The following is a 15090-nucleotide window of genomic DNA, read 5'->3' on the forward strand; positions in this document are numbered from 1 at the left end:
CGAGAGTAACGGGTTGGACAGACCATTGGCCTGATTCAGGATGTGGTAGCTCCTTTTTTGGGCTGTGGCAAACATAGGATGGTTGAAGAATGTAGCATGGAAGGAACATTTTGCTGAAAATCAAATTAAAATCAGCTACTTTGAGCTAACTCAGCATTTGCTACATAAATGACTCCTACTGTATCTGCAGATCGGAGCAGCTGGTAGATGGTAGCTCTAGTTGCAAATTATCTAGATTTTGTTATTACACTCACCAAACCATTTCTGATCACATTTTCCAAGGAGTGAATTGCGTTATTTATTTATTTTTAAAAGCCACAAGGCTGGCAGTTAATCAGCTTTTAGTTATTGGAAGAAAAAGCACCCACCTAGCATGCACGCATGCACACACACGTCATTATTGCATTTCACAGGCTTTTTTTTTTTGCAAGGGCACCTATAGCTGTAATGTTCCTCATTAAATCCGAAGGGTAAATATATGGTAAATCTTAAAGTGATATTCCAAAGGGAAGAAAACAATCAACCTCAAATGGCTTACTTTAGAACATATCTCTTTCAAGTCAATTCTTAAGGTCGCCATTTTGCAAACCAGACACAGGAAACAGATCTTTCAGTCTTCTGACAATGGGCTGGTTCACATGGAAGTTTAGTGTGAATCAGGCATTATTTGCAGGCCCATTTAATTTGCAGGGTTTGCATGATGTATCTGTGAATGCAAAGGCATGCTGCTGCTTTTCCCTTTAAATCCGCATAAAATCAATCCAATTATAATCCAAAAAGGGAAGGAAAAACCATTTGTGCTTTGTATCTCATAGGGCTTGTAGACGCTTAGCTCAAATGCTTTTGTGAGTCCACAGCCACTCCCTCCTCCTCCTCCTCCCTTTGTTCATGTCATTTCCTGCTGGCTCCTGTTCTGCAAGCCTGCTGCAAATGGTGCTTTTTTTTCTTTCCCTCTAACTTGTGCAAAAAAGCATAACACTGTTCAAACAAATATGTGTATTTCTGCTGGATTCTGAAAATGCAAATAACTGCACTTGAGGATTGCTTACTTTTTATGAGGCTTACTCTGGAACAAACTGAGCATGCTCAGTTGCCAAGGTAACCGGAGGAAGTGACAGTTTGACCTTAAGAGGGTGTGGTCATTAGGAAGCTGTGTGATTGACCCTTTCATTCAGTATGAACAGAAAACAGCAGATTTGAAGGTAGGAGTGTAAACCTTTAAGCTCTATCATAATGGGAAAAGCATATTTAAAACGGAGTTCAGCTCCTGTGTGAATGAGCCCATAGTGGAAAACACAAGGTGTTTACTGCTCCTCCCAACCATTTCCTTCCTGGTCCTTTGTTTTCTACCCTCCTTCATTTGCTGTGTGATAAACAAGACTCCAGGTGCACCACATGACAGGTGATGAAGCAGGTTGACGAAAGGAACAGGGAGAGAATGGATGGGAAGATGTGCAGCTGCCTTTTCTTCCACAATTTCAGGAGTCTTAAAAATCTCTGTCTGGTGTCTTCCTTGCAAAGTTGCAGCCTTGATTATTATGAAAGCGAGTTTGAGGACTATACTGTTAAGACTGCTATTCTCATGAATGTTTCAATGCAGTCTAATTCAGGTTCCCAGCATTTAAGATGAGCTGATTCTGACCTCAGAGAAAGCATCTAATCTAAATAGTCTAGATCCAGGTCTAGCATGTATGAAGTAATGCTTCTCTCCATATGTACCCTCTTGTACCTTATCAGATCATACTCTGTGTGCCTCCTTTATTCAAGATCTGGATGTTGTGTACCTGATCCAGAGCATTTTCCATTCTGGCACCCTCACCATGAAACTATCTCTACAGAGAAGCCCCCTTGGCCAGCTCCTGCCTGTCTTAGAAGAAAGGTAAAAACTATGGCTATGAGAAATCTTAGTTGATTAATTCTGAGCTTTAGTCAATTAACTGCAATACTTAAGAAGAAAAGCATACTTTATTTTTAGATGATCTATGATCTGTCCTAGAAGGCACCAGCTGATCTGATCTACCATGTCCTGTCCTCGCCAAGACACTCATGGAGGAAGGCAGGCTGGCAGTTGTACCCTCATAAAAAGCTCCAAGTGAGAAACGTTGTCAAGGTCTGGACAGAAGCCTTTTATGCCTTCAGGTTCAGATCACCTCTCCTAGGGGCTCCATCTCTTCTTGAGGAGAGAAGGGCTTTAAAGGGGCAGGCCTCTGACTTGGAGAATAGCACTTGTCCTGCCTGACAATTCTTTCCACGTTTGTTACCTGTGCTGATGGGCTTATAAGAACATATGGTCCCTGGCATAGAGGACCTCAGTTCTTCAAGGGGTGCCAGCTCTGAGGGCACAGATTCTGGAGGTCCCAATTCTGAAGTTCTTGGCTCAAGGGCCCCCGACCTGATGTGCTCAAGGTCTGGCTCAGGGTCTGTCATGATCCTGGGGCCGGGACCAGTTTCCAGCACATCTTCTTCCAGAGCTACTGGTCCAGCAAATCTGGTTCCTCCTTATCCAAGTCAGAGGTCAGGCTCCTTCTCAGGTTAGCAGTACTGACATCACTGTAGAAGATGCATTCTTTTATTCACAATGAAGAAAAGAGAATGCTTCTTCTAAGATGGAGCTTGCCAACTAGTTTTTGTAGGTTTTTATAATATAAAAATATTTCTTCTAAAACTCTGCTATGCAATTAATCTATAAACTTTATAATTTAGAAAGGCATTTGAGTTACTTGGATGGAGACTTCAGCTGGCTTTTTTAGACTGTTGGTTTTATTTGTAATTGGATATAGTGTAATTTTTGCATAGTGGCTTAGTTTCTCTTTTATATTTTTAAAGGTTGTTAGCCTGGTGGGCTACGAACACAGCATAGAAATATTAGAAATAAACAGAGCTTGGAAAAGTTACTTTTTTGAACTATAACTCCCATCAGCCCAATCCAGTGGCCATGCTGCCTGGGGCTGATGGGAGTTGTAGTATAAAAAAGTAACTTTTCCAAGCTCAGGAAATAAATAAGTCAATAGATCTGATGCATAAGACAGGGTAGAAGAAAATATACTATATATGGTGTATGGCCTTCCAGGTAATGCCCTTCAGTCACTTTCCTGGAAAGTGAAAGGGCTAATATAGACAAGATACCATTGCAGACACATGTATCATATTGGCACATTCTTTGTATCTCACACTTGGCTTTCTGACAGACCCAGGATTATCCTGTGTTATGTATAAAATGACCCTACCTGAATCTGCAATATGGGTGCAACACCTCTGAAACTAGATCTAGATCCACAATGAGATAATCCTCTTTGTTATAAAAACATAAAGAACATAAGAAGAGCACTGCTGGATCAGACCAAAGGCCCATCTAGATCAGCATCCCGTTGTCACAGTGGCCAACCCAGATGCCTATGGAAAGCCCCAAAGTAGGACTTGAGTACAATAGCACTCTGCCCAGTTGTGATTCCCAGCAACTATTTAGAGGCATAGTGCCTCTGATAATGGAAGTAGAAAACAGCTATCATAGCTAGTAGCAGTATCCAAGTTGGTGACCATCACTGCCTCTTGTGGGAGTGATGCCATCGTTTAACTATGTGCTGTATGAAGTACTTTCTTTTGACTGTCCTGAATCTTCTAACATGCATCTTGATTGGATGACCCCAGGTTCTAGGATTATGAGACGAAGAGAAAAGTTGTCTGCATCCACTTTCTCCACACCATTTATAATCTTATACACTTCAATCATATCCCCCCTTACTCACCTTTTTTCTAAACTTAAAAGCCCAAATGTTGTGACCTTTCCTTATAATGGAGTTGCTCCAACCCCTTGATCATTTTGGTTTCTTTTTCCGATCCTTTTCTAGCTCTACAATATCCTTTTTGATGTGAAGTGATGAGAACTCTACGTGGTATTCCAAACGAAATCTCACTATAGAATTGTATAATGGCTTTATGATATTGGCAGGTTTTTTTCAAAACCATTCCTAGTGATTCCTAACATGAAATTTGCCTTTTTCAAAGCTGCTGCACACTGGGTTGACATCTTCATGAGCTATTCACTATGACCCCAAGATCTTGCTCCTGATCAGTCACTGCCAGTTCAGACCCCATTAAGAATATGTGAGATTAGGATTTTTTGTCCCAATGTACATTTCTTTACATTTGCTTACATTGAACTGCATTTGCCATTTTCATGCTTATTCACCCAGTTTCTAGAGACCCTTTTGGAGCTCCTATTTTGGAGCTTTTTGTTTTTACCATTCTGAATAACCTGGTGTCATCAGCAAATTTGGCTACATCACGGTCTACCCCTAACACCACATCATTTATGCACAAGTTAAAAAACATTGGTACCAACACAGATTCATGGGGAATCCCACTTCTTACATCCCTCCTCTGTGAGAACTGTCTATTCATGTTCTCTGCTTCTTGTTCTTTATCGATTCAAAAGACAGATCCTCTTATTATGTGACTGCTAAGCTTATTAAAGAGTCTGTGGCGAGGAATTTAATCTAAACTTCTTAAAAAGTCCAAGTACACAATGTCTGTTAGATCTCTGTTCTTTAACCTTGTAGTTCAACAGATTTGAGGACCCAGCTCCCATCATATCTGACCATTGACCATGCTGTCTGGGGATGTTGGGAGTTGTAGCCAACAACATCTGGAGACCCATGGTTGAAGAACAGTGTGTTAGATGATCTCTGTTTACATGCTTGTTTACACTCTCAACTCTAAAAAGGTTAGGTAGGATTTACCTTTGAAGAAGCCATGTTGAGTCTCCTTCAGCCAGGCTCATTTTTCTATGTGATTGGCAATTTTATCTTTAAAAATGCTTTCCACCAGTTTTCCCAGAGCAGATGTTAAGCTAACCTGCCTGTAATTTTCCAGATCCTACCTACACCCCTTTTAAAACAAAGAAATAAACAAACAAAAATGGTGTTACACTGGCAACTTTCCAGTTCTCAAGCGTGGAAGCCAATCTTAGGGACAATTTAAATATTTTTGTTACAAATCAACAAGTTCACATCTGAGATCTTTACCAACTAGACATGGTGATTTGTTAGTTTTCCAATTGCCAATAAGGCCTAGAACTCTGTCTCTTGTTACCACAGTTTGCCTCAGTTCTTTAGATCCCCTTCTTAAGAAAGTTCAGACATCTACCCTATATCTTTTACAGTGAATACACATGCAAAGAATGCATTCAGCTTCTTCGCAGTCTCCTTTTTTTCCTTCTTCTGTTGCTACATAGTTATCTATGTAATGTCGCCTTCATTAATGCTTTAATGATATCAGTCTCCATCAGTCTTCTTAATCTAGAGAGGTGTAACATGATAAAACTTTTGTTATTGTTGTTCTGCTTGTTGACAGGTAGTTTGTACTGAAATATCAGCAGCTTTGCAAAGTAGAAATGCTTTCTTAGAAATTCACTAATATTAAAGCTATGCTGCTCTGATATCTATCTATGATCCACGAGCACTTTATACGAACACTTCAGATTTAACATAAAGTGAAATACCAAAATAACATACCAGAGTGCAACATGAACAAGAAAAAGGCCTTGAAATAGTAAGATGTCCAAATGAACCTTTTCTCCCATTGAAGGCTATTAAGTGTTATGTTTTTCTTTAGATTTGAACTGTGCAATGTAGGACAGGATGACATATTATGAGGAAAGCATGGAATCTTACCTTCATGTTGCCTTTATAGTGCAAATCCAGGAAGAGAAGACCACTTTCAGGGAAGAACCAGAGAGCAGCTTGCTCATAGTTTTAACTTGTAAGGGAAAAGCAGCAAGGGGTCTCCATGTAGATTTCACATACATGTTTTTGTAGCATTCTGGAATGGCAAAGGACCTGTACCAATCCTCCTCTTTAGGAGATGGTTCAGGTAGAATGATAGTTCATCAGTAGTCCCTCCGCTTCGTATACCATCCAAGCACATCTATTCCATATCTGTGAAACCCTTACAAGTAAGCCCTGCCAATGTTATGGTATGGCAGGGCCCAGGAGCCTTTTTTTTCTGTTGAGGGCTGCATTCCCTTGGGTGCAGTCTGTCAAGGGATGCATACTAGTGGTGGGCAGGGTCATCTCCTTTTCTCTCTTTTTCTCACACCCCTTCTGTCTCCCATGCCCCTTCATGTTGCATAGGGCTCTCTCTCTCTCTCTCTCTCTCTCTCCTTTCCCCTCCTCCATCTTTTCCCCTTCCCCACCCCACTTTCCCCCCTCCATCAACACAGGTCAAAACCAATTGCTTGCAAAGGGCTTTTCCCCTGTTTTGTTCTTGGTCTCACAGTGTAGCAGCTCCTCCTCTGCCACCCTCTGTTTCTCACACATACACAATGCAGAAGAGGAAGCAGTTCCCAAGAGGGGTGGCCTGGAGAGCAAGAATGGGCCTACAGTGTCTGGAAGACTGGAGGCCACAGGTTCCCCACAATTAGTATAGGAAATGAACCATCTGTAAAGACGTCAAATAGGTTTGGCCACCAGATTTGGTGCCTGGAGAATACAGTAGCTGGCCATCTTTAGCCTACACCAGGGATGGGTAACCCTTGTTCAGCCCACATTCCCTCATGAACAACCTTCCCGAGGCTACATGCCAGTGTTGATGGGACCAGAGGTGATAAGTGGGCAAAGCAACCAAGAAGCCTCTTACCTTGTATGGTAGGCTACATTCCAGCCACGCAGAAGTCAGAGGTTTACACATATGTGCACACCCCTTTCTATCCTCCATCCAGGCAAGCAAAAGGCATCATCACAGTTCAAAAGCACATTCCAGCCAAGCAAAATCACAGAGTAGGGCTGATGGAGTGCCCTGGGGAATCCCAAGAGCTGGACAGAGAGGCCTGAAGGGCTGCATATTGCCCATGGGTTGGAGTCCTCCACCTCTTTACTGCCATAATGGTATGAATCACAATGCGAAGACATTCTAGCTAGCCACAGTAACTGGGAAAAGGACTGCTTCGTATTGGGAGCGGATTATTGTGGCATCTCCTATGGTGAGGGTTATGTATTCTCTGGCTCACATTCTTACTTGTTATAAACTCCCAAATTCCTTCTTAAAGTTATATTTTCCAAAATACCTACTTGTGTAATTCAGTAGCAGCAGTAAATCCTCAACATTTCAATCCCCAAGAATGTTGTCAATGACCTCTTCCGGCCGGGATTTTCCATGAGGAAACTGTTTGGAATGGGCTTCATACTTTACAAGGCAATTAATGGAGAGAGTTTCATGATAGAGACTAATATTGTAATGATTTATTTTTCATAGAAATGAACATAAGAACCACCAGTGTCTCTGCCAGGAGCCTAGCATATGCGCTGAGGGATCTGACAAGCAGAGCAAAATGGAGAAAGCCATTCCCTGTTCCTTGCCCACAGAATCTAGCAATCAGAGGTTTATGTGAGATCTGCAACAAAATATTGCAGTGTATCTCCTTTGCTTCCTAATGGGAGTGCTCCTGTTCAGGGTTTGCACCCAAGTTTGCTATGAGAGGGAATCATACTGCCTCTGGAGATGGATGAAATGTGGCAATTTCCACTTTATTATTTCTTAGTTAAATTTGAGTTGTTTGGTCTCCAAATATGGCCTATGAGCAAACCTTGTCAATTAAGAATGAACAATGAAAACTGAATTTTTCTTTTTGTAACTATCGACCTTAAGGTGACTCTTAGTTCTGTTGCATAGGTTGCATCAGAGCCATCTCCCAGTTTCTAGGCACGGATGCTGTATAAGAGACTTGAAGTGGGCCTTCTAGGCAAGTCATGTGATACTCACCTCCTACAAGAACACACCATTAATTTCACTCCTGCAATCCATAACCCATCTTGCTGTCCCCTGATCACTAGGAGAGATCTGGCGAGATCCCACAGCGTGGAGCTGTGGCTCATGTGACCTTCAACCTGGTCCTGTTCAGTAAATTTTCACTGATTAATCAGGAAACAATTTTAATGAGTGAGGACAACATTTAATCGGTGGGGTTAAAGGCCTACCTTTTTTTTATAAGGCTAGCGTTGCTCTACCAAATTGTAGAAACAGAGAATGAACATTAATATATCAAAGATTCTGTTGTGACATTGAAATATTCAATAAATGGAAAGAAGATGGCCTTTCCTTCTAACAGTAAGCACTTGAGTTTCCTCAAGCTTCCTTTCATAAAAATGTACTAAGTGTAAGGTAATGAAAGCATGCAAATACTTTTAAATAAAACCAGTTAAATGGCAGATAATTAAATCAACTAAAATTCTTTAATTGGCAGACAAAGCTAAATATTTCACATTGCATTTCAGAACTACAGAGTATGATTGCTGTCAACATGACCCCTGCTTTCTGTTTGGATGCAATAAACTTGATGAATGAAAATAAAACTGTATTTCATGACTTGTGTTTTTAAAACACCATGCCAGCTGAAGAAATATGGTGTACCTTACTCTTCATTGGTAGGGATTATTTTCAAGCAAAGTCTACCTTTTTAAAGAGAGCTCTGGCTGGGTCGCAGTAACTGCTTCTGTAAGCCAAAGATGGACGCTTGCCAGGGATTTGTGCAGCTTCCTGCCTCTGCTGATAAAAGAAAGGCCACTGTGAGATAAACCCCATGTCCGTTCACAAATAGATTTTCTCTGAAGCTACCCAGGATATGGAGGACCAAAGAGGGGGGCGGGGGAAGATGGAGACAGCAGTTCTTTGCTCATTATCTGTAAATCCAAGAATGTTTTCAAGTAAAGTTCCAGCCGTGGAGAAGCTCTTGGCTAAGTTCATGCCCTTCTCCATTTAGAAATGTGAGCTCCCTGCCTGTTATTTGCATCAGCACATGGAAAGTATGAATAAGCATATCTGATGCTGCAAACTAATAGCAGCATTGTACCATGTTTATCAGTAAGTGGCAAGGCAGCATCAGGAGAGTTAGCTATTCAAAGCACTCGGTACTTCAAATGCTGGAAATGTAGTTTAAAAAAACCCCAGAAAAATAAATAAGTAAAATGCTAGGAATTTACATTCTCAAAGAGAGGGAACCAATCCCTCCATAGCTGAGAGTCAGCAACAACTAAAGAAATTGGTTACAAACCCTACATCATTCCATATTTTGTAAAGTCATGCTCAGTGTTTTCATTGCTGTAGCTAGACAGAAGTGATACGTACAATGCAATCCTCTGCAGGTCTCCTCAGAAGTAAGTCCTATGCAGTCCAATGGGACTTACTCCTAGGTAAGTGTGTATATAGGATTGCAGCTTTAACTGATGCCATTTGTTGATGGTACCACCACAGAGTACTGCCCAGTTGGTACTGACCTGGGACAGGGCCTTTTCAGTGGTGGCTCCCTGTTTGTGGATTGCCCTCCCCAGTGAAGTGTGTTTGTCTCCATGACTATTAACTTTCAGGAGGAATATGAAATAATTCCTTGTTACCCAGGCATCATCATCATCATCATCAACAACAAAATTTATATACCACTTGATTGTAAAAAAACCTCTAAGCAGTTTACAAAAAACATTAAAATTATCAATAAAACAGTTAAAAACAAGTAATTAAAACATTGTGAAACAATTAAAACAGCAACAGACTAAAAAGATTAAAACACATCAACTTCTATGTGACTGGATAGACTTGCCTAAAGAAAAAAAGTTTAAAGTAGATGCTGAAAGGAATACAGAGGAGGTGCTTACCCGATGTTCCAAAGAGTCCCAAAGGCAGGGAGTTCAAAAGAGTAAGTGCTGCCACATAAAAAAAAAAATTATTACAAGCGTTGAACAAGTATTATCCTGCACCTGGAACAGCGTTAATTCTGCAGATCAAAGAGCTCGAGTGGGCACATATGGATAGGGTTGCCATATTGCCCGGTTAGCCGGGTTTTACCTGGATTCTTTGCATGCCACCCAGCGCCTGTTTAGTCCCTTAGGTGGCCCGGATTCTCAGCTTTAATTTTTTTAAAAAAATTAAGTTTCTAGGTGGTCCGGTTCTCGAGATATACATAAAAACATCAGCTGCCCCCGACTGTTAAATCTTTTTTTAAACTACTGTATAGCACTTCATAGCTTTAACCCCGCCCGTTCAGGATTGCAGCCAATCAGTGAAGCCAGGGTTGCATTTGGTTGACCTGAGGCAGTGTCTAGAAAGCCTCATTGCAATGCCAGAAAATGGTGGTTTCCCCCCGTTTATCTGAAAATCTCATAAATTGGGTAAGTATATACATTTCAGTTTTTTTCCCCTCTTGTGTGCAGGAGTCAGATCCTGGGCAGTGTTTTGAAAACCTTCCCAATACTTGCTTTTGTAAATGCGTTGCTAATTCCATATGTCCAGAGTAAATCCCATTGAATTCAATAGGACTTACTTTTGAGTAGACATGATTATGAATGTGCTGAAAATCAATGGGAATTGTGTTTGTGTTCTCTTTCTGTCCCCCCTCCAGTCCTATTTTGAAGCAAGTAGGCAGGGCTTACTTAGGTATTACAGTTTTTATTCTGTAGGAAACTAATACTGATTTTTAAAAAATTAATAGTGATTTTTCTGCAATTACCAACTGGTTTGACAACAAACTATTATATGGGCTGTATGTATTTATACATCTGCAGTGTGTGTGTGTGTAGTCTTTCCAACAACCCTGTGAGGTAGGGTTGGAAACCAAGGCAGCTCACAACAAGAAATAAAGCCATTTAAAATCCAATAACCATAAAAAGTATAAACAGGTACAAAACAGCATAAAGTGGCATGATTCAGAATTTTGGGTTGTGTGAATGAAGTTGCTTATCACTTGAGGTTGCAGTTCTGTCCCTGTTTGAGTAAGCCCCACTGAATACACTGGGACTTGCTTCTGAATAAATAAACCTAGGATTGCACTATAAATATCTTTACAGTTTGTGTAAATAATAAATATATTTGATAGTCATGCTTATATAAATATTTCTACATTTATCATGTTTTTGGTTAGGAATCCTGATTGGTTGTGAGATGCTTAGTTTTCTGCCTTACTCATAGGAATCTTGTTGTGGTTGGTATGGTATTGCATTTAAGAAATCACGGTACGAAATGGCCTGAATCAGTATAAGGCAGATTCCTTGGTTCCTAAAAGTGGGAAGAGACTGAAGGGCCACAGAGACTCCAACATTTATTTATGTATTTTTATTTACAACATTTATATACCGCTTTATTGTAAAAAATCTGAAAGAGGTTTTCAGAAAGAATTAAAACAATAAAATTATTGGCAAAAATGTTAAGGACAGATACTTAAAAACATTCAAAATAATAAAACCAACAATGAGTTAAAAACAGATTTAAAAACACAATAGCTTCTATATGCCTGGAGAGGCTTGCCTCAAGAAAACTGATTTTAGCAGGTGCTGAAAAGAGGCATCTGCCTAATGTCAATAGGCAAGGAGTTCCAAAGCGTAGGTGCTGCCACTTTACAGGACTGATTTCTTACAAGAGTAGAACAAGTACTATGTGGCACCCATAACATGGAAAGCACAGCTTGAACTTGGCCTGGTAGCAAATCAGCAACCAATGCCGATTTCAGAGCAGAGGTATTATGTGCTGATAGGATCTCACTCATGTCAGCAATTGTGCTGCAGCATTCTGCATTAACTGCAGTCCCCAGGTCAGGTTGTGCTGCATGGGGATTTCTGTGACCTTGGCTGACTGGCTGCTAGGATTTTTTTAGTTTGGGTTTTTCGTTATGAATCCTGACTGGTTGTGGGATGCTTAGTTTTCTGCCTTACTCATAGGAATCTTGTTGTGGTTGGTATGGTATTACATTTAGGAAAGTGTTACTGCCTTTTGTGTCCCCCCCCCATTTGCATTTCACTTATCTTTAACCTCACTCCGTTACAGCCATAGAAGCAACAGCAGCATATGCAAGATAATTAACTCCCATTAGTGATAAGAGCAAGAACTTATAATTATTATTTTAATTAAAACAAGAGGCTTATGAGTACTTTGAAGAGGACCAGATATTTATTTTCTTTCTGAGCCCAGGACTGGGTCTTTCATGATGCCCGGTGGGGGGGGATGATGACGACGACGACAGGAGAGTAGTTGATAAGACAGACATCCTGGCATTGGTAATCTAATTAGCAAGGTATGTGTGGGGTTGTTGCACACTTCCAGACCCAGTTTCATTTTGAGTATAGAGGTGAAACCTGTATAGATGTGGTTGATGAAAGGGAGAAGAAATTTTGAGTTAAGCAAAGCTCTGCTTTTATAAAACCTAAGAAACGTACAGATACTTTGAATGTCTGAGTGCCTGCATCAGTGGAATACTGGAGGAACTTGTAAAACTTGCTGCAACAGTATTTGCAACTGAGCATGTGGTGTGCAAGACTCCTTTTTCTAACATTTTGGCTTCTTGTTTTTCTCCACCCACCACATCTCTGAAATATATCGTATATGTAATGGTTAACCATACTGCTGCCCAGACTTACTTTGTTTGTTGCTATTTTGTGTTTTTATTATGTTTTTATATTGTGTATTTTTATTGTTTTTATTATATTTGTAAGCTGTCCTGAGCTCTGTTTTTAACAGTAGAAGGGCAGGATATAAATCCTCTTAATCAATCAATCAATATTCCATAGTGTTGGAAACTAGAGTCTAGGCATTTAAGGCTGAAAATGTTAAGTTTTTTAAAAAAAAGATTTCTCACATCTTTCCCCAGTTTTTGGTGGTAATTCCTAGGCACAAAAACAAAACAACTGGACAATCCAAATATTAATATGCAAATATTTGCATAATATGCAAATTAGCCTGCCCAGATTTGTGGAACTGGAATATGGCAACCCTACATATGGAAGGTCCCACAAGCAAACTGGACCCAAGCTGTTAAGGGCTTTATATACCAGTAGTAACACCTTGAACTTGGCCAAGTAACAAACTGGCAGCCAGTGCCAATCTCTGAGCAGAGGTGTTACATGCTGACAGATTGCTGACTCTGATTGCTGCAGCATTATGCACTAATTGCAATTTCAGGGTCAAGAATAAGGGAAGCCCAACAGAGAACGTATTGCAGTAATCTAGTCTTGAAGCCGCTTATGCCTAAACTACTGTGGCTAAGCTCTCCCGGTCTGGGAATAGTCACAATTGTCTTACCAGGTGCAGCTGATAAAAGGCACTTCTAGCCACTGAGATTTCCTGGGCCTCCAGTTACAGTGCTGGGTCCAGCAGTACCCCCAGCCTACGTAGCTTCTCCTTCAGCGGGAGTGTAACCCCATCCAGGGCAGACAATTGACCAATGTCTTGGACACAGCAACCACTCTCCCACAGTGCCTCCATCTTGCCAGGATTCAAGCTCAGCTTATTTTCCTTCATCCATCGCCTGAGTCCAGACACCTTTCCAGGGCCCACAAGGCCTCTCCTGATTTAGATGTTATGGGAAAGTTGAGCTGGGTGTCATCACCTTACCGACGACACTTTGCCCCCAAACGCCTAATAACCGCTCCCAGCAGCTTCATATAGATCTTAAATAGCATTGGAGATAAGATGGTTACCTGCAGCACCCCACAGCACAACTGCTGGGGCCTAAAAGAATCACCCAATACTACTCTCTGGACTCGGTCCTGTAATGAGATGGAAAGATCTGTCAGTTTCAGTTCTGTCAGTTCCTAATTTTTCCAGTCATAAATTCAATTCTCCCTGTTGCTGCAGCAATTTGTATTTTTTTAAAAAATCCTCGTGAAAATTGTCCAGCATCTTAGTGCTAATTTTTCCTAATAAGCTCATTTTTGTAGGCAGTTTTGACTAATGTACACAGTTCTGCAGACAATTTCTCGTTATGTAATGCATTCTTACATGTTATTTTCACTCATATCTTCATTGTTATGCACACTTTCCCAATATATGTATTTTTGTAAACATTGTTTGGTTGGTAAACTGCATCGCAAAATTCGAATAAGTGTGAATTTTGAAGGATGGCTGTGTTTCAGTCCTCATTTTGTTTTGGAACGTGCAAATTTGATAAATTCCGCTTGAAATGGAAACTGAATTGAAATTCTTGTCCACCCCTATCTGGTAGGTAGGGCTGAAACCTTTGTAACACAGTGCCCCCAACTCGGATTCCATGGAGCCAGTCCAGGAGGATACCATGGTCAATGGTACCAAAAGCCACAGAGGAACTGAGACGCAGGAGCAAGGTTGTACTCCCCCTGTCCTGCTCTCTGTAAAGGTCATCCACCAGGGCAACCAAGGCTGACTCAGTCCCATGGCCAAGCCTGAACCCAGATTGGAATGGATCTAAAGCATCCATGTCATCCAAGAATGCTTGCAGCTGCCCCGCCAATACTCTCGACCATCTTCCCCAAGAAGGGGGTGTTTGCTACTAGTTATTCCACTCCAAGGGCTGAAGGGGACTGTTCCTGGCAAGCTGAAGATCACCGATGAAATAATGTTTTTAAGCTGTGTTTTAGAATATTTTTAACTATGTTTTAGAATGTTAATTGTGTTCTGGAATGTTTTAAATTATTTTTAGTATGTTTTTCTTGTTAAATTGTTTTGTTTATGTTTGCCATCCTGGGCTCCTTTAAGAGGAAGGATCGGATATAAATTCAATTGATGGTGGTGATGATGATGATGATTTGCATCCTGCCTTTGCTCCCAAGATGGTGTGAATGTTGTTATTCCATTTAATCCTAAAAATAAAAAAGTTGCAAGACTGATACACAGAAACTTGCCCATGCCACTTGTTGAGCTTCATGGCTGAGTAACAATTTGAGCGTAGGTCTCCCAAGTCCAAGCCCAACTCTCTGTTCTGGTCCTGATAGATGGGGCCACAAGGTATTTTGAGCCTCAGTTAGTAGGAACACTGAGATCATCCTCCGTGCAATTTCATTCTATCCCTCCTCACATAAACAGCAACAGCATGAAGCCTCTGTTACCACACTGGGGTGCCACTTGAGTATATATATTCAGATGGCTAATTTAGAGATATTGTTTGAGCATATTGGATCCCTGCAGTTCTACCAAGAAGGGTCTTTCAACCACGCTGGTCCACAATGTGGCAGAGATGGATGCATGACCAACATGGGCTGTGCAACCATAATATAGTGCAAGTTGTTTATGTTATCCTGCTGCCTGATAAACTTATGGTACCCAATACTTGCATTCACCTTATAATTCATGTGTGTGGAA

At 40.8% G+C, this 15090-nt stretch overlaps 1 long non-coding RNA gene across 1 annotated transcript; it reads left to right on the plus strand.

Moving 5' to 3' along the window:
* The first annotated feature begins 1156 nt into the window (after window positions 1–1156).
* LOC133385783 (uncharacterized) lies at window positions 1157–14574 on the plus strand. Its single transcript, XR_009762951.1, has 3 exons — window positions 1157–1202; window positions 1738–1879; window positions 13979–14574. It is a non-coding gene; the product is annotated as an uncharacterized LOC133385783 (long non-coding RNA).
* The last annotated feature ends 516 nt before the right edge of the window (window positions 14575–15090 follow it).

The sequence above is a fragment of the Rhineura floridana genome, chromosome 5 (genome assembly GCF_030035675.1).
Source record: "Rhineura floridana isolate rRhiFlo1 chromosome 5, rRhiFlo1.hap2, whole genome shotgun sequence".
Taxonomy (NCBI): Eukaryota; Metazoa; Chordata; class Lepidosauria; order Squamata; family Rhineuridae; genus Rhineura; species Rhineura floridana.